Genomic DNA, 25,689 nt, shown 5'->3' on the forward strand with positions numbered 1-25,689 from the left:
AATAGTTTCCCTGGTGTGAATATTCTGCAACAATGCATAAGATTCTAATAAGATTACTGACATTTAGAAATGGGAGGAAAGGAGCTAAAGGTGTAGGGAAGGTGTGATACGTAGGGGAAGAACAAAAAGGGAAAAGAAAAAAATGTGAGAGAATGAAAAGATGAAAATAAAGTGTTTGTAGATGGGGAGGGGAGGAGGGGGTGAAGGGAGGGCAGAGGTAAGGGGAAAAAAATGAGAATCAAGACTTGCCATGTAAAGGTACATGATCCCAACAATGAATGTAACTGTACTGTATCCCTAAATGTACCAATAAACTCAATTAAAAAAAAATAAAAGAAATAAACTGATTTTAATTTTCTTGTGAAATTGACACCAGAGGCTCATCTGCCTTGCAGAAATTCCCTATGATGAATGTGAATATTATGTACCCTAAGTTGTACCAATAAAATTTCTAATAGTCTCCTTTCTACTTTTATGTCATCTTTTTTTTTTGATACCATACAATACTTGTATTTCTCAGTGTGGTTTATGTTATTTAACATGATGATCTCCACTTTTATCTACTTTCCAGCTAATGACACAATTTTGCTCTTCTTTATGGCCGAATAATACTTTATTGTGCAAATATACATTTTCTTTACCATTTTTCTGTTGATATACATCTAGGGTGGTTCCATAGGTTAGTTATTGTCAATGGTGCTGCAATAAACAGGTATGCAGGTAAAACCAGTGTTGAATTCTTTTCCACCATTAACTGAGATAATAGCTGTCACATTTACTACATGTTATCTTTAAGTCAATACCTTGGTTGTCTTGATGTTTACATCAGAATTGATGGTTTTTTTTCTTTAGAAATAGGGATGTTACATAACTGGTTGTTAATCTATAGCTGTTTCACTTAATAGTGAAAGACTTATATAATTGTCACTATTTCTCTGTAAGCCAACACTAAGATTGCCTCTGTGATATTAAAAACACTAGAGTACATTTCCACAGAACTTGGTTGCTATACTAAGTACACTTCATCTTCCTTCCCCAAAATAACCAAGGCAGTTGAATCTTGGGGCTGTGACAAAGGATTATAGTTAGCCATGCCTAAAGCACAACAGTGAAAAGCAACTAAAAGGATCTCTATACTAGTAACAAAGTCTATAAGCACACACAAACTCACTGAGAGGAAAATTAGGGAAACAATACCCTCCACAATAGAATCAAGAAAAATGAAGTACTTAGGAATTAACCTACCAAGGAATTGAAAGACCTCTACAATGAAAATTATAGTACTCTGGAAAAGAAGATTAAAGAGGATATCAGAAAATGGAAAGACATCCCCTGTTGCTGGATGGGCAGAACCAAAATAGTAAAAATGACCATACTTTCAAAGCTGTTATCTAGATTTAATGCAGTCCCAATCAAAACACCAATAACATTCCTTAAAGAACCACAGAAAGCAATCCTAAAATTTGTATGGAGCAAGGAGAAATTCAGAATAGAAAAGTAATTCTGGTCAAGAAAAGAAAGGCAGGGGACATTGCAACCCCATATTTTAAGTTATACTACCTAGCTACAGTGATTAAAACAGCATCATATTGGAAAAAAGTTAAAAATTAAAAATAGAGTTTTTTTAAATCAATGGAACAGAATAGAAGATAGAGAAAGAAATCCAGGAGCATTCAGCTATGTTATTTTTGACAAAACAGCCGAATTCTTTTGCTGGAGCTAAAATAGCCTCTTTAACCTAGACTCATATCTCTCACCATGAATAAAATTGAAATCAAAATGGATCAAACATCTAAACATTGGAACAGAAAGAAAATCTAATGAAAGACAAAATAGGTATTGAACACATAGGTATACACGAAGACTTTGTGAATGAAAACCACAAATGCACAAGAAATAATACTAAGAATCATCAAAAGATAATATGAAATTAAAAATCTTCTGTACAGCAAAGAAAATCACCAACAAACTGAAGAGACAACCAACAGAATAGGAAATATTTTTTTCACCAGCTGTACATCAAAGGATTACTTAATATCTAAAATATACAAAGAAATAAAAAAAATTGACCCTCCAAAATTTAAACACCCATTTAAAATGGGTATATGAAGTGAATAGATCCTTATCAGATAAAGAAATACAAGCAGCCAGTAAATACCTGCAAAAAGGTTCAACATTACTGGCCATTTGAGAAATCCAAATTAAAAACAATACTGAAATTTCATCTCAGTCAAAAAAGAATGACTATCCTGTGATAAAAACAGCATCATACTGGCAAAGAAACAGACGTGAGGATCAGCGGAATAGAGTGGGAGATACAAAAACAACTCCAGATGTAGTAAGCTACCTCATCTTTGACAAAGAAGCCAACCATGCTCACTGGAGGCAAGATAGCCTCTTTAATAAATGATGTTGAAAAAACTGGACCTCAACATGCCAAAGATTAACACTAGAACACTATCTTGCACCATGCACTAAACTAAAATCCAAGAGGATTAAAGATCTAAATATTTTTTAAGTGTCACTAAATTTGCTGGAAGATAAGTTAGGCAGAACAATGTAAGTCATTGGCATAGGAAAAGACTTTATGAACAAATCCTCAGTAGAATGGGAACTAGCAAAAAGGATCAACAACTGGTATCTCACCTTACTAAAAAGCTACTGGGCCAGCTGCCTGCCCAGGATCACCCGGCGGATGAGTAACCTCCCGGACTGCGCGCCACCAGATCCAGGAAGGACCCAAGGAACCCGGAGGGGGTCTCTCCAGCTGCCTGCCCGGGAGCACCCTGAGGGTGCATGACCAACCCAATTGTGCGCCACCAGATCCAGGAAGGACCCAAGGACCCCGGAGGGGGTCTCTCCACCCGCTTGCCCAGGATGACCCGGCAGGTGGGCGACCTCCCGGACTGCGTGCCACCAGATCCACTAAGGACTGAAAGACCCTGGAGGGGGTCTCTCCAGCTGCCTGTCCGAGATAACCCGGCGGGTGTGTGACTTCCCAGACTGTGCACCACCAGATCAAGTAAGGACACAAGGACCACAGAGGAGGTCTCTATAGGCACCTGCCCAGGATCATTTGGAGGATACGTGACCTCCAGGACTGCACACTACCAGATATAGTAAGGACCCAAGGATCCCAGAGGGGTTCTCTCCAGCTGCCTGCCTGGGATCACCCAGCGGGTGAGCGACCTCCCAGACTGTGCGCCACCAGATCCAGTAAGGACCCAAGGACCATGGAAAGGGTCTCTCCAGCAGCCTGCCCGGAATCAACCAGCAGTTGGGCGACTTCCTGGACTGCGCACCACCAGATCCAGTGAGGACTCAAGGACCCTGGGGCGGGACTCTCCAGCTGCCTGCCTGGTATCACCTGGCAGGTGCACGCCCTCCCAGACTGCATGAAAGCAGATCCAGTAAGGACCCAAGGATCCCACAGAGGTCGCTCCAGCTGTCTGCCCTGGATCTCCCGGACAGTTTGTGACCTCCCGGACTGTACACCACCAGTTCCAGTAAGGATCCAAGGACACCGGAAGGGGTCTCTCAAGCTCCCGGCCCCATATAAGCCGGTGGGTGCATGACCTCCTGGACTGCCCACCACCAGATCCAGTAAGGACCCAAGGACCCCAAAAGTGGTCTCTCAAGCTGCCAGCCCAGGATCACCCCGCGGTTGCGCGACCTCCCAGAAAGCACACTACCAGATCCAGTAAGGACCCAAGGACCCCGGAAGGGGTCTCTCCAGCTGCCTGCCCAGGATCACCAGGCGGGAGTGCAACCTTCAGGACTGTGCACTGCGAAATCCAGTAAGGACCCAAGGACCCCGTTGGGGGTCTCGCCAGCTGCCTGCCCGGGATCACCTGGCAGGTGTGCGACCTCCCGTACTGCACGCCCCCAGATCAAGTAAGGACCCAAGGACAATGGAGGGGATCTCTATAGCCGCCTGCCCAGGATCAAACGGCGGGTGCGTGAACTCCCAGACTGTGTGCCACCAAATCCAGTAAGGAGCCTAGGACACCAGTAGGGGTCTCTATAGCCGCCTACTCAAGATCACCCGGTGGATACGTGACCTCCAGGAAGCATGCCACCAGATACAGTAAGGACCCCAGGATCCCAGAGGGGTTCTCTCCAGCTGCCTGCCCGGGATCACCCAGCGGGTGAGCAACCTCCTGGACTAGCGCAACCAGATCCAGTAAGGACCCTAGGATCCCAGAGGGGTTCTCTCCAGCGGCCTGCACGGGATAACCTGATGGGTGCACAATCCTCGGACTGTGTGCCACCAGATCCACTAAGGACCCAATGAACCCAAAGGGGGACTCACAGGCCGCCTTGCCGGGACCACCGGGAGGGTGCGTGACCTCCCAGACTTTGCGCCACCAGATCCAGTAAGGACCCAAGGACCCCAGTGGCAGTCTCTCCAGCTGCCTGCCCCGGATCACCCGTCGAGTGTGCGACCTCCTGGACTGTGGGCCGCCAGATCCAGTAAGGATCCAAGGACCCTGTAGGGGGTTTTGCCGGCTGACTGCCCAGGATCACCCAGTGGGTGCGTGACCTCCCGAACTGCATGTCACCAGATCCAGTAAGGACCCAAAGACCCCAGATGGGGTCTCTCCAGCTGCCTGCCCATGATCTCCCGGCAGGTGCGTGACATCCTGGACTGAGAACTACCAGATCCAGTAAGGACCCAAGGACCCCGGAGGGGGTTTCTCCAGCTGGCTGCTCCAAATCACCCGGCGGGTGCGCAACCTCCCAGACTGCGCACCACCAGATCCAGTATGGACCCTAGGACCCCGGAGGGGTCTCTCAAGCTGGCTGCCCGGGAGCAGCCAGCAGGTGTGTGACCTCACAGACTGCATGCCACCAGATCCAGTGAGAACACAAGGACCCCAGAGGGGGTCTCTCCACCTGCCAGCCCAGGATGACCCAGCAGGTGTGTGACCTCCTGGACTGTGCACCACCAGATCCACTAAGGACCCAAGGACCCCAGAGGGGGTCTCTCCAGCTGCCTGTCCGAGATCACACAGCGGTGTGTGACTTCCCAGACTGTGGGCCACCAAATCAAGTAAAAACCCAAGGACCTCGGAGGGGGTCTCTATAGCCGCCTGCTGAGGATCACCCGGCGGGTGCGCGACCTCCCGGACTGCATGCCACCAGATCCAGTAAGGACCCTAGGACAGCAGAGGGGTCTCTATAGCCCCCAGCCGAGGATCACCCAGCAGATATGTGACCTCCAGGACTGCATGCCACCAGATACATTAATGACCCAAGGATCGCAGAGGAGGTCTCTCCAGCTATCTGCCCGGGATCACCCAGTGGATGATCGACCTCCCGGACTGTGTGCCACCAGATCCAGAAAGGACCCTAGGGATCCCGGAGGGGTTCTCTCCAGCCACCTGAAGGGGATCACCCGATGGGTGCGCAACCTTCCAGACTGCGGGCCACCAGATCCACTAAGGACCCAATGAACCCGAAGGGGGACTCACAGGCCACCTTGCGGGACCACCCGGAGGGTGCGTAACCTCCCGGACTTTGCGCCATCAGATCCAGTAAGGACCCAAGGACCCTGGAGGGGGTCTCTCCAGCAGCCTTCCCGGGATCACCCTGAGGGGGCGTGACATCCTGAACTGTGTGCTACCAGATCCAGTAAGGACCCAGGAACCCAGAAGGGGTCTCTCCAGCTGCCGGCCTGGGATCATTTGAGGGTGCGACCTCCTGGACTGTGCGCTACCATATCCAGTGAGGACTCAAGGACCCCAGAGCGGGACTCTTCAGCTGCCTGCCCGGGATCACCCGGCGGTTGCGTGACCTCCCCGACTGCACTCCACCAGATCCAGTAAGGACCAAAGGACGCCGGAGGGGGTCTCCACAGCTGCCTGGTGGCAATCACCCAGTGCGTGTGTGACCTCCCGGACTGCACGCCACCAGATCCAGTAAGGTCCCAGGACACCGGAGGGGGACTCTCCAGCTGCCTGCCCGGGAACATCCGGCGGGTGCACAACCTCCCTGACTATGTGACACCAGATGCAGTGAGGATCCACGGAGCCCAGAGGGGGATTCACCAGCTGCCTACCTGGGATCACCCGGCAGGTGTGCAATCTCCCGGACTGCGGGTCACCAGATCCAGTAAGGATCCAAGGATCCCAGAGGGGGTCTACCCAGCTGCCTACCCGGAATAACCCAGCGGGTGCACAACCTTCCGGAATGCACACCACCAGATACAGGAAGGACCCCAGGACCCCGGAGGGGGTCTCTCCAGCTGCCTGTCCAGTATCACCTGGTGGGTGCGTGACCACCCAGACTGCGCGCCACCAGATCCAGGAAGGACCCAAGGACCCTGTAGGGCATCTCGCCAGCTGCCTACCCAGGATCACCCAGCGGGTGTGCGACCTCCAAGATTGTGCGCAACCAGATCCAGTAAAGACCCAAGGACCATGGAAAGGGTCTCTCCAGCAGCCTGCCCAGCATCACCCAGTGGGTGCGCGACCTCTCGGACTGTGCGCCACCAGATCCAGTAAGGATCCAGGACCCCGGAAGGGGTCTCTCCAGCTGCCTGCCCAGGATCAACCGGCAGTTGCGCGACTTCCTGGACTGCGCACCACCAGATCCAGTGAGGACTCAAGGACCCCAGAGCGGGACTTTCCAGCAGCCTGCCTGGGATCGACCGGTGGTTGCACAACCTCTCCGACTGTGCACCACCAGATCCAGTGAGGACTCAAGGACACCAGAGGGGGACTCTCTAGCTGCCTGCCCGGTATCACCCGGCTGTTACGCGCCCTCCCGGACTGCACGAAATCATATCCAGTAAGGACCCAAGGACCCCGTTGGGGTCTCTCCAGCTGTCTGCCCGGGATCTCCCGACCAGTGCACAACCTCTCCAACTGCACACCACCAGATCCAGTGAGGATTCAAGGACGCCGGAGGGGGACTCTCCAGCTGCCTGCTCGGGATTACCCAGCGGGTGCGCACCTTCCCAGACTGCGCGAAACCAGATCCAGTAAGGACCCAAGGACCCCGGAGGGGGTCTCTCCAGCTGCCTGCCCGAAATCACCCAGGGGGTGCACAACCTCCAGGAATGCACGCCACCATATCCAGGAAGGATCCCAGGACCCCTGAAGGGGTCTCTCCAGCTCCCTGACCCAGATCAGCCGGTGGGCGAACGACCTCCACGACTGCTCGCGACCAGATCCAGTAAGGACCCAAGGACCCCAGAGGGGGTTTCTCCAGCTGCCTGCCTGGGATCACCCAGTGGGTGAGTGACCTCCCAGACTAGCGCCACCAGATCCAGTAAGGACCCTAGGATCCCGTAGGGGTTCTCTCCAGCGGCCTGCACGGGATAACCCGATGGGTGCGCAACCCCCGGACTACGCACCACCAGATCCACTAAGGACCCAATAAACCCGAAGGGGGACTCACAGTCCACCTTGTCGGGACCACCCGGAGGGTGTGAGACCTCCTGGACTTTGCACCACCAGATCCAGTAAAGACCCAAGGACCCCAGTGGGGGTCTCTCCACCTGCCTGCCCAGGATCACCCGGTGGGTGCGCAACCTCCCAGACTGCACCGCCAGATCCAGTAAGGACCCAAGGACCCTGTAGAGCATCTCACCAGCTGCCTGCCCGGGATCACCCGGCCGGTGCGCGACCTCCCAGACTGATCGCCACCAGATTCACTGAGGACCCAAGGACTCCAGAGGGGGATTCTCTAGCTGCCATCCAGGGATCCCCTGGCAGGTGCACGAGCTCCTGGACTGCAGGCCACCAGATCCGGTAAGAACCCAAAGACCCCGGAGGGGGTCTCTCCAGCTGCCTGCCCCGGACCACCCGGCGAGTGCACGACCTCCCAGACTGTGGGCCGCCAGATCCAGTAAGGATCCATGGACTCTGTAGGGGGCCTTGCCAGCTGCCTGGACGGGATCACCCGGCAGGTGCGTGACCTCCCTAACTGCACGTTACCAGATCCAGTAAGGACCTGGATCCTGGAAGGGGTCTCTCAAGCTGCCTTCCCAGGATCACCCGGCAGTTGCCGACTTCCTGGACTGTGCACCACCAGATCCAGTAAGGACTCCAGGACCCGGGAGCGGGACTCTCCAGCTGCCTATCTGGGATCACCCAGCGGGTGCGCGCCCTCCAATACTGTGTGCCACCAGATCCAGTAAGGACCCAAGGACCCTGGAGGGGGTCTCTCCAGCGGCCTGACCGGGATCACCCAGCAGGTGCACTTCTTCCCGGACTGAGGGCCAACAGATCCAGTAAGGACCCAAGGACCCTGGAGGGGGGTCTCTCCAGCTGCCTGCCTGGAATCACCTGGTGGGTGCACAACCTCCCAGACTGCACGCCACCAGATCCAGTATGGACCCTAGGACCCCAGAGGGGTCTCTCCAGCTGCCTTCCTGGGAGCAGCCGGCAGGTGTGTGACCTCCCTTACTGCATTCCACCAGATCCAGTGAGGACACAAGGACCCCGGAGGGGGTCTCGCCACGTGCCTGCCTGGGATCTAACGGCAGGTGCGTGACCTCCTGGACAGCATGACACCAGGTCCAGTAAGGACCTGAGGACCCCAGAGGGTGTCTCTCCAGCTGCCTGCCTGAGATCACCCAGCAGGTGCGCGACTTGCCGGACTGCATGCCACCAGATCCACTAAAGATCCAAGGACCCCAGAGGGTATCTCTCCAGCTGCCTGCCTGGGATCACCTGGCAGGTGCACAACCTCCAGTACTGCACAGAACCAGATCCAGTAAGGACCCAAGGAATCCAGAGTGTGCCTCTCCAGGTGCCTGCCCGTGATCACCCGTCAGGAGCACGATCTCCCCGACTGAGCGACACCCGATCCACTAAGGACCAAAAGTCCCCGGAGAGGGTCTCTCCAGCTGCCTGAAGGGGATCACCCGGTGGGTGCGCAACCTCCCACACTGGGCGCCACCAGATCCAGTGAGGACACAAAGACCCCGGAGGACTCTCCAGCTGCCTGCCCGGGATGATCCGGCAGGTGCGTGACCTCCCGGGCTGCACGCCACCAGATCCAGTAAGGACCCAAGAACCCTGGGGGGGGTCTCCCCAGCTGCCTGTCCAGGATCAGCCAGCGGATGCGCAACTTCCCAGACTGCACGCCACCAGATAAAGGAACCAATGACCCCGGAGGGGGTCTCTCCACCTGACTGTCCAGGATCACCCGGCAGATGCGCTACCTCCTGGACTATGCACCACCAGATTCAGTGAGGACTCAAGGACCCCGGAGCGGGACTCTCCAGCTGCCTGCCCGGTATCACCCGGCAGGTGCGTGACCTCCCAGACTGTGTGACACCAGATCCAGTAAGGACTCAAGGACCCCGCAGGGGTCTCTCCAGCTGTCTGCCCTGGATCTTCCAGCCAGTGCGTGACTTCCCGGACTGTGCAAGACCAGTTCTAGTAAGGACCCAAGGACACCGGAGGGGGTCTCTCCAGCTCCCAGCCCCAAATCAGCCAGTGGATGCATGACCTCCCAGACTGTCTGCCATTAGATCCAGTAAGGACCCAAGGACCCCAAAAGGGGTCTCTCAAGCTGCCAGCCCGTGATGACCAGGCGGGTGTCCAACCTCCCAGACTGTGGACCACCAGATCCAGTAAGGATCCAAGGACCCCATTGGGGGTCTCGCAAGCTGCCTGCCCGGGATCACCCGGCCAATGCGCGACCTCCCAGACTGCATGCCACCAGATCTAGTAAGGACCCAAGGACACCGGAGGGGGTCTCTCCAGCTGCCTGCCCGAGATCAACCGGCGGGTGAGCGACCTGCTGGACTATGCACCACCAGATCCAGTAAGGACCCAAGGACCCTGGAGGGGATTCTCCAGCTGCCTGCCCAGGATGACCCGGCAGGTGTGCGACCTCCTGGACTGCACACCACCAGATCCAGTAAGGACCCAAGGACCCCAGAAGAGGTCTCTTCAGCTGCCTGACTGGGATCACCTGGCGGGTGCACGATCTCCCACACTGGGCGCCACCAGATCCAGTAAGGACCCAAGGACCCTGGAGGGGGTCTCTCGGGCTGCCTGCCTGGGATCATCCGGTGGGTGAGTAACCTCCCAGACTGCACACAACCAGATCCAGTAAAGACCCACGGACCCCAGACGGGGACTCTCCAGCTGCCTGCCTGAGATCACTCGTCGGGTGCGCGACCTCCTGGACTGTGCGCCACCAGATCCAGTAAGGACCAAAGGACCATGCAAGGGGTCTCTCCAGCTGCCATCCCAGGATTGCTCGAGGGTGAGACCTCCTGGACTGTGCGCCACCAGATCCAGTGAAGACACTAGGACCCCGAAGTGGGACTCTCCAGCTGCCTGCCCGGGATCACCCGGCGGTTGCACGACCTTCCTGACTGCGCTCCACCAGATCCAGTAAGGACCAAAGGACGCCGGAGGGGGTCTCCACAGCTGCCTGGTGGCGATCAGTCAGTGTGTGTGTGACCTCCCGGACTGCACGCCAGCAAATCCAGTAAGGACCCAGGACCCCGGACGGGGACTCTCCAGCTGCCTGCCCGGGAACATCCGGCGGGTGCACGACCTCCCTGACTGCGGGACACCAGATCCAGTAAGGACCCAAGCACACCAGAGGGGATCTCTCCAGCTGACAGCCCAGGATCAGCAGGTGGGTGCACAACCTCCTGGACTTCACACCACCAGATCCAGTAAGGACCCAATGAACCCGAAGGGAGACTCACAGGCCAACTGGATGGAACCACCCGGAGGGTGAGTGACCTCCTGGACTTTGCGCCACCAGATCCAGTAAGGACCCAAGTACCCCAGTGGGGGTCTCTCCACCTGCCTGCCCAGGATCACCCGGTGGGTGCGCAACCTCCCAGACTGCACCGCCAGATCCAGTAAGGACCCAAGGACCCTGTAGAGCATCTCACCAGCTGCCTGCCCGGGATCACCCGGCCGGTGCGCGACCTCCCAGACTGATCGCCACCAGATTCACTGAGGACCCAAGGACTCCAGAGGGGGATTCTCTAGCTGCCAGCCAGGGATCCCCTGGCAGGTGCACGAGCTCCTGGACTGCAGGCCACCAGATCCGGTAAGAACCCAAAGACCCCGGAGGGGGTCTCTCCAGCTGCCTGCCCAGGATCACCCGGTGGGTGTGCGACCTCCCAGACTGCAGCACCAGATCCAGTATGGACCCTAGGTCCCTGGAGGGGGTATCTATGCTGCCTGCCTGGGATCACCCAGTGTGTGTGCGACCTCCTGGACTAATCGCCACCTGATCCAGTAAGGACACAAGGACCACATAGGGGGTCTCTCCAGCTGCCTGCCTGGGATCACCGGGCAGGTGCACAACCTCCCAGACTGCACGACACCAGATCCAGTAAGGACCCCAGGACCCTGGAGGGGGTCTCTACAGCTGCGTGCCCAGGATTGCCCGGCAGGTGCTTGACCTCCGCGACTCTGCAACACCAGATCCTGTAAGGACCCAAAGACCCCAGAAGGGGTCTCTCAGGCTGCCTGCTGGGATCACCCAGCAGGTGCAGGACCTCCCGGACTGCACGCCACCAGATCCAGTGAGGACCAAGGACCCCGGAGGGGGACTCTCCACCTGCCTGTCTGAGATGACCCGTAAGGTGCGTGACCTCCCCAACTGCATGCCACCAGATCCAGTAAGGACCAAAGGACCCCGGAAGGTGTCTCTCCAGCTGCCAGCCCAGGATTGCCCAAGGGTGTGACCTCCCAGACTGTGGGCAACCAGATCCAGTGAGGACCCAAGGACCCTGGAGGGGGATTCTCCAGCTGCCTGCCGGGATCAATGGCAGTTGCGCGACCTCCCCGACTGTGCTCCATCAGATCTAGTAAGGACCAAAGGATGCTGGAGGGGATCTCTACAGCTGTTTGCCCACAATCACCTGGCACATGCGTGACCTCCCAGACTGCCCGCTACCATATCCAGTAAGGACCAACAACCCCAGAGGGGTTCTGTCCAGCTGCCTTCCTGGGACAACCTGGTGGATGCGCAACCTCCCTGACTTTGCGCCACCAGATCCAGTAAGGACCCAAGGACCCCAGTGGGGGTGTTCCCAGCTGCCTGCCCAGGATCACCCGGCAGGTGTGCGACCTCCCGGACTGTGCACCGCCAGATCCAGTAAGGACCCAAGGACCCCGGAGGGGTTCTCTCCAGCTGCCTGCCCGGGATCACCCGGGGGGTGCGCGACCTTCCGGACTGTGTGTCCCCAGATCCAGTAAGGACCCAATGAACCCGGACACAGACTCACAGGCTGCCTGCCCAGGACCACCCAGCGGGTGCGCAACCTCCCGGACTGCACACCACCCAATCCAGTAAGGACCCAATGACCCCAGAAGGGGTCTCTCCAGCAGCCTTCCCGGGATCACCTGGTGGGTGCGCAACCTCTCCGACTGCGCACAACCAGATGCAGTAAGGATGCAAGGAACCCAGAGGGGGTCTCTCCAGCTGCCTGCCTGGGATCACCGGGTGGGTGCACGACCTCCCAGACTGCACGGCACCAGATCCAGTAAGGACCCCAGTTCCCCAGAGGGGGTCTCTACAACTGCCTGCCCAGGATCACCCGGCAGGTTCGCGACCTCCACGACTGTGCTACACCAGATTCAATAAGGACCCCAGGATCCCAGAGGGGGTTTCTCCAGCTGCCTGCCGGGATCACCCAGCAGGTGCAGGACCTCCCGGACTGCACCCTACCAGATCCAGTAAGGACACAAGGACTCCAGAGGAGTCTCTCCAGCTGCCTGCCCGGGATCACCCAGCAGCTGCGCAACCTCCTGGTCTGCGGGCCACCAGATCCAGTGAGTACCAAGGACCCCAGAGGGGGACTCTCCACCTGCCTGCCCAGGATGACCCAGCACGTGCGCGACCTCCCCGACTGCGCACCACCAGATCCAGTATGGACCCAATGACCCCAGAGGGGGTCTCTCCAGCTGCCTGCCCAGGATCACCGGGTGGGTGTGCGACCTCCCGGACTGCATGCCACCAGATCCAGTAAGGACCCATGGACCCCAGAGGGGTCTCTCCAGCTGCCTGCCCGGGATCAGCTAGTGGGTGTGTGACCTCCACAACTGCGCGCCACCAGATCCAGTAAGGACCCAAAGACCCCCGAGGGGTTCTCTCTAGCTGCCTGCCCAGGATCACTGGGTGGGTGCACGACCTCCCAGACTGCGCACCACCAGATCCAGTAAGGAAGGGGAGCCCTTGATACACCCCCATGACCTTCTCCCTCCCTCCATTCTCAAACCTCCTGATAGGGCAAGTCCTTAGACCAACTCTGCAGAGGCATATGTTCTCATGAAGGGTAGTTTTCTGAGCTCCCAATCTTTAACATCTTTAAAGAAAGGGCAGGGGAAACCTGTAATAGAACTGAGTGGAGTTCAACCCTGAGGGTTGGTAAACTCAAGTTAGTCCCTGTGGACAGAGTTCAGTCTCAGTCGTGGGGAAGTACCACTGGCTAGCCGAGACTAGGGGATTTAGTTCTGCATATGGCTGTACATGTGGTATAATATGAGAGCAGAGACATAGTCTGAAAAAGGCCCATCAAATTCTTTTTTTTCTTTTCCTCCATCCATCCTAAAATTTCTTTCTTCTTTCTTTCCTCTCTCTCCCACTCAGTCTTTTGTTCCACCATATTATCCCTTATCTCCCTTTTTATTCCTGCTCCTGCCCTAACTCAGACTTCTTCTTTTATTATTTTTCCTTTTTTGGGGGAGGGGAGTGTTTCTCTTTATGTTCTTTTATCCAGTCATTTCACCTCATTCATGGCTCTGTAGCTTCAAGGGAAGGCAAGTGCCTGTAATCGTTAATGGGATATATTCTTTTCCTTATTCCTGCACTCTCTCTATCCCCCCTGAAGTTAATAGCTTCATAAAGATAGTAACGTATTTCTACATCCTCTGGATTCATGTCAAACCTGCTCCAGTTCTTTCACTTATCTACTCCTCTCATCCTAACTCAGTCTAACCCCCCATCCTAAATGGTAAAGATGCTATATTGAAAAGCGTATTCACTGCAAACATATTTTGGGCTGCATTTTGATATTAATTTAATTCACATGGGTTAAAGGTGATATATTAATGACTACCACAAGTGGTCAGTTTGCACGCTGTGCCTGATCCTATTGGGCTGCTGAATGTATCAATAGGGATAAAGGATTGTGACTGATTTAATGATTTGTTTTCTCTGATATTATGAAAATGAGGATGTCTATGAGTCATTAGAAACGCAAAAGCTAAAACGCAACTATATCAGGAAGATTTAAGTAATACCCAGAAATTAAAGAAGGACAATCCAACAACAAAAATAAAAATGAGAAAACACTTAAGCAAGACACAAAGACAGATTTCCAGTTCACCAATGGCAAACAGTAGGACAAATGAGGATGAAAAGTCTGATAGTGAACCAACATGACACCCTGGACCCATAGCACAGGAGGTAACAAAACAAATCAATCAGGCTCTAGAAAAATTCAAATCAGAAATAATTTCCCATTTAATCAGTGAGATGATGAGCAAAATGGAAGTCATGATTCGAGACTCTAGAGCGGAAACTGACAAAAAAATAGATGAGCTCAAGACTATGATAGAAGCCATGAAGAGACAGCATAAGGAAGAAATGGAAACAATGAATGTCCAACAGAGGAAAGAAATGGAATCCATAAAACAGATTCAAACAGCTATCCAGGAGATTAAAAACTCTATTGAAAGTGTACACAACAGAATAAAAGATTGCAAAGATAGAATTTCAGATATAGAAGATAGGATCACAGTCAGTGACCGTGAAAAAAGAGGTCTCTCAAAAACAGTAAGGGATCATGAGATATCAATCCAACAACTTCTGGATGATGCAAAGAAAAATAATATGAGACTGATAGGAATTCATGAAAAAGCAGGAGAAAATGCAAATGACCTAAAAAATCTGTTCACAGAATTAATGACAGAAAACTTCCCAAACAGAAGGGAAGAATTAGACATACAGATAAGTGAGGCATATAGAACTCCAACTAGCCACGATCAAAAAAAAATCTACACCTAGACATATAATAATCAAGATCTCAGAAATCCATCAGAAAAACAAAATACTATAAGCAGTAAGAGAATAGAAACAAATCACATGCAAAGGAAAGCCCATTAGAGTCACATCAGACTTTTCAACACAAACGCTTAGGTCAAGGAGAGCCTGGAGTGAGGTATTCCAAGTCCTAAAAGAAAAGAACCCCCAACCTAGACTGATGTATCCTGCAAAACTCTTTCAAAATAGATGGGGAAATAAGATACTGCCACGACAAAGAGCACCTGAGAAATTTCATGAACACCAAACCAGCACTACAAGGAATTCTAAACAATATCCTAGAAAAGGACAATGAAGGTCACAATAACATGAGGCCCAACAGACCAAATCAAATAGGCAAAGCAAGAAACTAAAAGGAGATGGGAGCAAAAGTAAAAAGAGTCAACAAAAGGACAATAACATGACAATAATAAGTCAGAATATATCAGTTATACCCATCAATGTTAATGGCCTCAATTCACCAATCAAGAGAAATAGATTGGCAGAATGGATTAAGAAGCAAAATCCAACAATATGTTGTATACAAGAAACACACCTTGTGCAAAAGGAAGCCCATAGACTGAAAGTGAAAGGATGGAAAACAATTCTCCATGCTTCAGGAGTCCAGAAAAAAGCAGGGGTAGCAATCTTATTCTCAGATAAAGTAAATTTCAAACCAAAACTCATTAAGAGAGACAAAGAAGGACACTACATCCTTGTAAATGGAACAATTCAAGAGGAAGAGTCGACAATCATAAACCGATATGCACCAAATATAAAGGCCCCCAACTACATAAAACAAGTATTAAATAACATGAAAAACCAAATAAGCACTAATACTATTGTAGTGGGGGATTTATATACCCCACAATCACAAATTGACAGATCATCTAGGCAGAAAATCAACAATGAAATAATAGAACTTAACCAAGCTTTGGAACACATGGACTTAATAGATGTTTATAGAGTATTCCACCCCCCAAAATCAGAATATACATTCTTTTCAGCTGCACATGGATCTTTCCCAAGATAGACCACATATTGGCTCACAGAACAGGTCTAAATAAATGCAAAAAAATTGAAGTCATCCCCTGTATATTATCAGATCATAGTGCAATCAAATTGGAGATCAATAGCACAAGAAACTGTAGAAACTTCACAAGCACATGGAAACTGAACAACACTCTCCTAAACAATCAATGGATTACAGAGGAAATTAAAGAAGAAATTAGACAGTTTTTACAAATAAATGAGAATGCCAATACAACATACAGGAATCTGTGGGACACAATGAAAGCAGTTCTATGTGGAAAATTCAAAACATTGAATGCCCAAACTAGGAAAACAGAGCGGGCTCAAATAAACAACTTAAGGATGAAACTTAGACTCCTAGAAAAACAAGAGCAAGAAAAACCCAAAGCTTGAACAAGACAGGAAATTATAAAGATTCGAGCAGAAATCAATGCAATAGAAATGAAGAAAACAATACAAAAAATAAATGAAACAAAGAGTTGGTTTTTTGAAAGAATAAATAAAATCGACAAACCCTTAGCTAATCTTATTTAAAAAAAAAAAGGAAAGAAAAGGCTCAGATCCCTACAATCAGGAATGAAAAGGGTGACGTCACAACAGATCCAAAAGAAATCCAGAAAATCATGAATACCTACTTTTGAACCTGTACTCCAATAAAATGGAAAACACAGAAGAAAAGGACAGATTTTTAGATACTTACGAATTACCAAAGTTGAACAAAGAAGATAAAAATATTTTAAACACCCCAAATACATGTAATTAAAAATTTACCAACAAAGACAAGCCCCGGCCCTGATGGATTCACGGCTGAATTTTACAAGATACTTAGAGAAGAACTACTGCCATTACTCTTCAAACTTTTCAATGAAATCGAAAGGGAAGCTATACTTCCAAATTCATTCCTGGAAGCAAGTATCACTTTGATTCCCAAACCAGGGAAAGATACAACTAAAAAGTAGAACTACAGACCAATCTCCTTAATGAATATAGATGTAAAAATCCTTAATAAGATACTAGCAAACAGAATACAGAAGATTATTAAGAAGATCATCCATCCAGACCAAGTCGGATTTATTCCAGAGATGCAAGGGTGGTTCAACATACGAAAGTCAATAAGTGTAATACATTATATTAACAAAGTCAATTACAAAAACCATATAATCCTCTCAATAGATGCAGAAAAAGCATTTGATAAGATTCCACACCCATTCATGATAAAAACCCTGCAAAAAATTGGATTAGATGGTCTATACCTCAACTTAATAAAGGCTATCTATGAAAAACCATCAGCCAACATCATATTAAATGGCCAAAAACTGAAAACCTTCATGTTAAAATCAGGAACAAGACAAGGATGCCCACTATCACTACTCCTCTTCAATATAGTTCTGGAAACATTAGCCACAGCAATTAGACAAGAGAAAGAAATTAAAGCAATAAAGATAGGAAAGGAAGAAGTTAAACTATCATTATTTGCTGATGATATGATAGTCTACATTGAAGATCCAAAAAACTCCACCAAAAACTTCTAGACTTAATTGACAGATTCAGTAGAGTATCTGGATACAAGGTGAATACCCAAAAATCAATAGCCTTCTTATACACAAATAACAGATTCACAGAGAGAGAAATAAGGGAAAAATTCCTTTTACAATAGCATCCAAAAAAATGAAGTATCTAGGAATCAATCCAACAAAAGAAACAAAAGATCTCTACACTGAAAACTACAGCACTCTGAAAAAAGAAATTGAAGAGGATATTAAAAAATGGAAAGATATCCCCTGATCCTAGGTAGGAAGAATCAACATAGTGAAAATGGCCATACTACCAAAACTGCTATATACATTCAATGCAATGCCAATTGAAATTCCAACACTATATTTCACAGAACTAGAAAAAAGAATCCAAAAATTAATTTGGAACCATAAGAGACCTAGAATAGCAAAAGCCATTTTAGGCAACAGACACATGGCACCAGGAATAACAATTCCCAATTTGAAACTATACTACAAAGCCACTGTGATAAAACCAGCATGGTACTGACAAAGAAACAGGCCTGAGGATCAGTGGAACAGACTGGAAAACACAAAAACAAACCCAGATGTACTCAGCTCCCTTATCTTTGACAAAGAAGCTGACCATCCTCAGTGGAGGAAAGATAGCCTCTTTAATAAATGGTGTTGGAAAAACTGGATGTCAACCTGCCACAGATTAAAATTAGACCTTTATCTTTTGTCATGCACTAAATTAAAATCCAGATGGATTAAAGATCTAAATATTAAAACAGAAACGTTAAATTTCCTGGGAGGTAAGTTAAGTAGAATTCTGGAAGACAATGGCATAGGAAAAGACTTTATGAACAAATCCTCAGTAGCACGGGAATTAGAAGATAGAATCAACAACTGGGATCTCATCTTACTAAAAAGCTTCTGTACTTCAAAAGAAACCATCAGCAGAACTAAGAGACAGCTTACAATGTGGGAAAAAATTTTTACCAGCTGTTCCTTAGACAAAGGACTATTATCAAGGATATATAAAGAACTCAAAACAATCAGCCCCCCAAATATAGAGACCCAATTAAAAAATGGGCATCCGAAATGAACAGACATTTATCAAAGAAGTCAAAGCAGCAAGTAAATATATGAAAAAATGTTTCACATCACTGATCCTTCGAGAGATGCAGATGAAAACAACACTAAGATTCCACCTCACCCCACAAAGAATGGCTGCTATCAAGAAATCAAACAATAACAAATGTTGGCGGGGTTTTGGGGAGAAAGGAACCCTTCTCCATTGTTGGTGGGAGTGCAGACTGGTGCAACCACTATGGAAATCAATATGGAGATACCTCAAAGAGCTTGGACTGGAGGTTCCATTTGACCCAGCCATCCCTTTTCTGGGTATCTTTCCAAAAGAAATAAAAGAATCATATCACAGAGAAGTATGTGCACCTATGTTTATAGCAGCACAGTTTGTAATAGCTAAATCTTGGAAACAGCCCCTTTGCCCATCCGTTGGAAACTGGATAAAGAAGCTGTGGTTTTTCTATAAAATGGAATATTACTCATCCATAAAAAACGAGAAAATAGATTCATTCATAGGAAAATGGATACATATTGAAGATATACTGATAAGTGAAATAAATAAGGCACACATGTGTAAATACCGAATAGTTTCTCTGGTGTGAATAATCTGCAATAATACAGAAGATCCTAATAAGATTACTGACATTGAGAAATGGGAAGAAAGGAGCTAAAGGTGTAGGTAAGGTGGGATGGGTAGGGGATAGATTCATTCATAGGAAAATGGATACATATTGAAGATATACTGATAAGTGAAATAAATAAGGCACACATGTGTAAATACCGAATAGTTTCTCTGGTGTGAATAATCTGCAATAATACAGAAGATCCTAATAAGATTACTGACATTGAGAAATGGGAAGAAAGGAGCTAAAGGTGTAGGTAAGGTGGGATGGGTAGGGGAAGGGTAATAAGGGAAAATAAAAAGAAGGTGAGATAATAAAAAGATGGAAATAAAATGTTTGTAGATGGAGAGCGGAGGAGGGGGTGAAGGAAGGGCAGGGACAAGGGGGAAAAATTAGAACCAAGACTTGTCATGTAGAGGTACAAGATCCCAACAATGAATGTAACTGTGCTGTATCCCTAAAATGTACCGATAAACTCAATTAAAGATGAAAAAAAAAGCTTCTGCACTGCAAAAGAAAATATCAACAGAACTAAGAGACAGCTTACAATGTGGGAAAACATTTTTACCAGCTGCTCCTCAGACAAAGGACTCTTATCTAGAATATATAAAGAACTCAATCAGCCCCCCTAAATATAAAGCCCTGATTAAAAATGGGTATCTGAAATGAACAGACATTTCTCAGAAAAAGAAGTAAAAGCAGCAAATAAATATATGAAAAAATGTTCTACATCACTGGTCATTGGAGAAATGCAGATGAAAACAACAATGAGATTCCATCTCACCCCACAAAGAATGGCTGCTATCAAGAAATCAAACAATAACAAACGTTGCCGGGGTTGTGGCGAGAAAGGAACCCTTCTCCTGTTGGTGGGTGAGGTTCCATTTGACCCAGCCATCCCTCTGCTGGGTATCTTTCCAAAAGAATTAAAAGAATCATATCACAGTGATATATGCGCACCCATGTTTACAGTGGCACAGCTTGCAATAGCTAAAACTTGGAAACAACCCATTTGCCCATCAGTTGGAGACTGGATAAAGAAGATGTGGTTTATCTATAAAATGGAGTACTACTCAGCCATAATGAGAAATTAGAGTCATTCATAGGAAAATGGATACATATTGAGGATATACTCCTAAGTGAAAAAAATAAGTCACACATGTGTAAATTCCAAATAGTTTCTCTGGTGTGAAAAACTAAAATGGTACATAAGATCCTAATGATATAATTGACAATGTGAAATAGGAAGAAAAGGGCTAAAGGTGTAGGGGAAGTGAGAAGGGTAGGGGAAAGGGAATAAGGGAAAAGAACAAAATATGAGAAAATGAAAAAATGAAAATAAAATGTTTGTAAATAGGGAGGGGAGGAGGGGGTGAAGGAAGGGCAGGGACAAGGGGAAAAAATGAGAACCAAGACCTGTCATGTAAAGGTAAAAAATCCCAATGATGAATGTAACAGTAATGTATACCTAAAATTTACCAATAAACTCAATGAGAGGAGAAAAAAAGAAATGGCTATCAAGAAATCAACCTGTAACAAATGTTGGTGAGGCTGTGAGGAGAGAGGAACACTTCTTCATTGTTGGTGAGACTGTAAACTGATACAACCACTGTGGAAATCAGTATGGAGATTTCTCAAAAATCTAAAAATAAAAATTCTATTGGACCCAGCTATTCCATTTCTAAGTATCTTCCCAAAAGAGATAAAGATGTCATACCACAGTGATATATGCATACCCATGCTTATAACAGCAACATTTATAATAGCTAAATCTTGTAAGCAGCCTATTATGTCCAACAAGAGATGAATAAATTTTAAAATGTGGTATTTATATGTGTGGAGTACTACTCTGCCACAAAAAGGGATAAACTTGAGTCATTGATAGGAAACTGGGTTCAACTTGAGACCATAATGTTAAAGTAATACAAACACACATTTAAATATTTCACGGTTTCTCATACATATGTGTGTGTGTTCGTGTATGACAGTAATAGGAAAAAGAGAAAGAAGGTATTTTAATCTAGTGTGAACAACGGATCTACAATTGTACCTTTGTGTGTGTGTGTGTGTGTGTGTGTGTGTGTGTGTGACAGTAATAGAAAAAAGAGAAAGAAAAGAAGGTATTTTAATCTAGTGTGAACAACAGATCTACAATTGTACCTTGACTGATACAATTGTCTTATATGTGTTATATGTTCTTTGGCCTATTTGTCTGGCTTTCAATCTATATGTATGATAATCAACTTTGTAAGTTAGTATATGTTGCTAGCTGCTTGGCCACAAGCCCTTGCCATGTTTGCCTGACCCCATGTCCAAGGCATGTTTCCAGTATTATCAACTTTTCTGTATCTTAGGAAAAGAGAACACCAAAAATTTGAAAGTTGGTATTCAAACTGATTTTAATTTTCTCTTGAAATTGGCACCAGAGGCTCTTCTGCCTTGCAGCTAAAGCTGATCACAGCAGGTGCATCTTCTCTTCCTCGGTTGCTTTTGGTGTGCTGAGTTCTAGACTGAGCTAGAGAAGAAAAGGTGAGGAAGAGGATGGTCCCCATATGACCACGAGCAATTTAATGCTGATGCAAGGGATTGCTAGTCTTCACATTGTCAGTACTCTGTAAACCCCCCGATAGTGTGTATTTGGGCTTCTGATAATTCACCTGCCTTCCTAATGTGAACGTTGTGCAATAGAATAAATTATTTTTAAGAATTGTCATGCCTCTGTAGAAATTTAAAATTTTAAATAAGGTGAACGAGAAAGGGAGAGGTAGGGGAAGGGAAAGTAAAAAGAATTAATATGTGTCTTGTACATGTATCAACTCCCCACAATGAATGTAATCACTATGTACTGCAAACATGTACTCAAAAAAATTTAAACACCAAAAACTACCTGACATACTTTTGAATGTATTTTAATAAGTCATTCAAATTCCAATCAATCGATCAGACTGAGGTGTGTTGTGCTGGACCACTTTTTACCTTGAAGATTATAATTCCTCCACAAGATTAAGGTTCTTTATTTTCTCATCAAATGACAAGTCAAGTGAAACAAAGATAGTTCCAGAATTAAGTAGTTTACTGCAATGTACACAAAAGCAGAACAAACAAAAATAGCAATATAGGCAAAAATAAGTAAAAGACAATCAGTGAAGCACTGAGTGTTAGTAATAAACCAAATACTACATCCATGGAAAAATTTGTCCAAATGATCTGGGAGATCAGCCCCTCCAAGGGAACACACAAACAGGGCTGGAATTGTCCACAATGAAAAAAGGGGTGTTCACTGAAACAGAGCCCCAGGTGGCCAATGCCACTTCAATTCACAAAGGGTAGAATCACAGCTGATATGTCTCAAATGGCAGTCTAAAGGCACTGATACAGTTCCAGAAGACGTAATATCTCTCGGGGTCTCCAGAAATGTGGGTTAGCTTCCAGATGTCAAAACTGGAGGGAAAAAGTCCTAGATACCAACCGTATCATTTGTGTGTGTGTGTGTATATATATATATATATATATATATATATATATATATGTACAGTTGTACATATCACCCAGTGATTTAGTTCATTTATAGCTTTTATTATGTGAGAGTTCAAAATGGAGTTAGTGCTAAGCATACTCAAGTGAATCATAATTAAATACCAGTTTTACTTAAATTCACAAATATCATACAGCAAAACATATCACAAGTGAGCAATTTATATAGTCTGAAAAGGCAATACAGTCAGTCATACGTGGCTTAACAGTGAAAATGCATTAGGCAATTTCATCCTTATGTGAACATCATAGAGGGTACTTACACAGAGAGGGCTACAGTGTCACTAGGTGATGTAAGTGGCTCTTCATTGATTGAAACGTCATTTTGTGGCATATGAGATCTAAAAAAGAAAATGAGGTAACTGCAGAATTCAGGGGAATGGGCACTCTAAGCAGAGGGTAGTTCTGAACAGTAGCGAAGTAGTAGTAGCTAAGGTTGTAGAACAAACACAGGTAACTCACAGGAGTTCCTTGTGTGCAACCACAGGGAGTAAAGATTTAAATCTTCAAGCAAGAAAGCCATTGTGTGTGTTTTTAAAAAGTAGTATTGTCGGGACCAGGGATTTAGCTCAGCTGTTCGGTGGCCTGCCTTGCAAGCGCAAGGACCCAAGTTCAATCCCCAGTAAAAAAAAAAAAAAAAAAAAAAAAAGTAGTATTATCTAATTTATTATTTTTGTTCTAAAGAGCACTCTGAAACAGTAGAGGAAGAACGAGGGGGGGCGCTTGCAAGGGAAAGGATGTAGTAGGGGAATCCACAGATTTCAGGCTCAGATTAAAACGGTGTTTGTGAAACTGGGAAAAAGATGAACCCAATTTGGAAGTTACAAAATTTGGAATTCAAAGATCTTGTTGATCAGGAAGTGCAAATTCATTTCAGAATTTGCATGTCTATTTACATGATTCTTAACATTCTCGTTTTTTTCTTTTTATTGAGTTTATTGGTACATTCTAGGTATATAATACAGTTCCATTCATTACTGGGATCTTGGACCTTTGCGTGACAGGTTTTGGTTCTCATTTTTTCCCCTTGTCCCCACCCTCCCTTCACCCATTCTCTGGGTTTTAATGTTTTACTGGTTCCTTCTTTAATGCCTTTTGACAATTGTTCATGTGTATTTGTATATATGAATAAATGTGTAATTTTACCTTTCGCAAATGACCTTTAACAGGTGGAATGCGTTGACCAGTAGAGGAAAAGGTCTGGACTAGAAGGTGTGGTGTTATTGCATCCGTTCTCCACAGGGGCGGCACCTACAATATTCTGAATTACCTAGTTCCTAATGAGTGCAACCTCTGTGCGGCTGTCAGACCAGCAGCCCGTTAGATGCAGATAGGTTCCTTCAAAACTGCTTATGCCGCCGCGCTCGGTGGGGCACGCCAGTAATCCCAGCGCTGGAGCGTCTGAGGCTGGCAAGAGGATGGCCGCGAGTTCAAAGGCCAGCTTTAACTGCGAGACCCTGTTTCAAAAACAAATAAGACTATCAAAGCCATCGGTCACTAAGACTAACGCCAGGAACGCCCCACAGTTCCCAACAGCCTTTTATTCTGCCAGCCGACTAGCATCCGGGACATCTGCGGGATGACGTAGCACGCAGCGCAGACCGGAAACTGTGACGTCGGGGCTACGCGCGAAAGTAGAGCGAGTCCGCAAGGCGGCGAGCGTGGGGGTCGGCGTCACGTAGGTGCAGTCCGGCCCGGAGGACCGAGGTGCCTTTCGCCTGCGGAAGGTGGGCCCACCCCGTGTGAGAGGAGTCAGGGTGGGGTGTTGTGGTGCTCTCCGAGGTCCTCACTACCTTCAGTGTTAGGTAACATTCTTTTTTTGGCGGGGGAGAGGGTACTGACGAACCCAGTTCCTGCGCACTAATTTGTGTTCTTAGCCCTTTTTACTTATGTGTGTATTTATCTGTGAGGCAGGGTCTCACTAAATTGTTAAATTTCCTGGGGTGGGCGCGAACTCGAGATTTTCCTGCGTCAGCCTTCCAGATCGCTGGAATTATAGGTGTGTGCCACCGCGCCTGGTGCATACAGTGTCTGCCTGGCATTCTGGGCTTCCTGGGTTGGAGACCCAGTACTGTAAACTGGGAGAGGGCTAACTGACACAAAATTACGCAGCAGGATGGGATTCTACGTAGTCCAATAAATTTTTACATAAAAGAATCATAATATCTTATTGATGAACTGCTATAAGCATTAACTGAAGCCACGCGTGTGACATGCCTTAAGTACCCCTAGAACTCCTCCATATCCTACCCTGAGCAAGGAGCAATTCTGATTTCTGGCTAGGTCCCTATTTCCTCCACACAAAGGGAAAACACTGTACGAAACAAAACGGAGGAAGCTAAGATAGTAGATCTTACCGAATCAAAGAGGAGGCCAAATATGTGTATGCTGTACCACACCAAATAGGCTCAAAGGCACACACCTAAAATTGCACCTTTTCAACCTTTTTCTTTTTCTTTTAGACAGGGTCTTGCTATATAGTGTAGGCTGATCCTGAACTCACTGTATAACCCAGGCTGGCCGCAAACTCACAGAAGTCTTCTTGCCCCTCAGCCTCCTGAATGCTGGAATTTTAGCTTGCACTTTCATGCTTGTTTTGTTTTGTTTTGTTTTTTCACCTTCTCATCTTGCCATTATATTTGGCATCACTCTTCCTGTAAAGGTACAAGATCCTAATGATGAATGTAACTGTATTGTATACTTAAAATGTACCAATAAACAATTTAAAAAAAGAAATCTTAAAACAGTCACTTGTGTTTCTGTGACAGTTTTCTTCCAATGATGCAAACTTGGAGAGTTCATCATTGGGTCAGGCATACTTGAAAATTTAATAAATGAATAATGGTTTGTTATATCCTTCAAAGATCATTTTAAAATATAGTCAGTTCAATGTA

The 25,689-nt window shown here is 47.4% G+C and overlaps 1 long non-coding RNA gene across 5 annotated transcripts in view; it reads right to left on the bottom strand.

Annotated features, from left to right (window-relative positions):
* Positions 1-24,357, bottom strand: part of LOC104861662 — a 95,445-nt gene extending 71,088 nt beyond the window's left edge. For 3 of the 5 annotated variants that reach the window (XR_004515503.1, XR_002025315.2, XR_002025314.2), the window contains exons 1-2: positions 23,942-24,357; positions 23,059-23,136 (exon numbers count right to left, since the gene is read on the bottom strand). This is a non-coding gene — a long non-coding RNA (uncharacterized LOC104861662). Of the gene's footprint in view, positions 1-21,674; positions 21,777-22,631; positions 22,703-23,058; positions 23,137-23,941 lie in introns of those variants that run through there. The other 2 variants (XR_780085.1, XR_004515504.1) reach the window with 2 other exon arrangements.
* Between the last annotated feature and the right edge of the window lie 1,332 nt (positions 24,358-25,689).

The sequence above is a fragment of the Fukomys damarensis genome, unplaced genomic scaffold (genome assembly GCF_012274545.1).
Source record: "Fukomys damarensis isolate Sample0158 unplaced genomic scaffold, DMR_v1.0_HiC HiC_scaffold_37, whole genome shotgun sequence".
In the NCBI taxonomy this organism is placed as follows: Eukaryota; Metazoa; Chordata; class Mammalia; order Rodentia; family Bathyergidae; genus Fukomys; species Fukomys damarensis.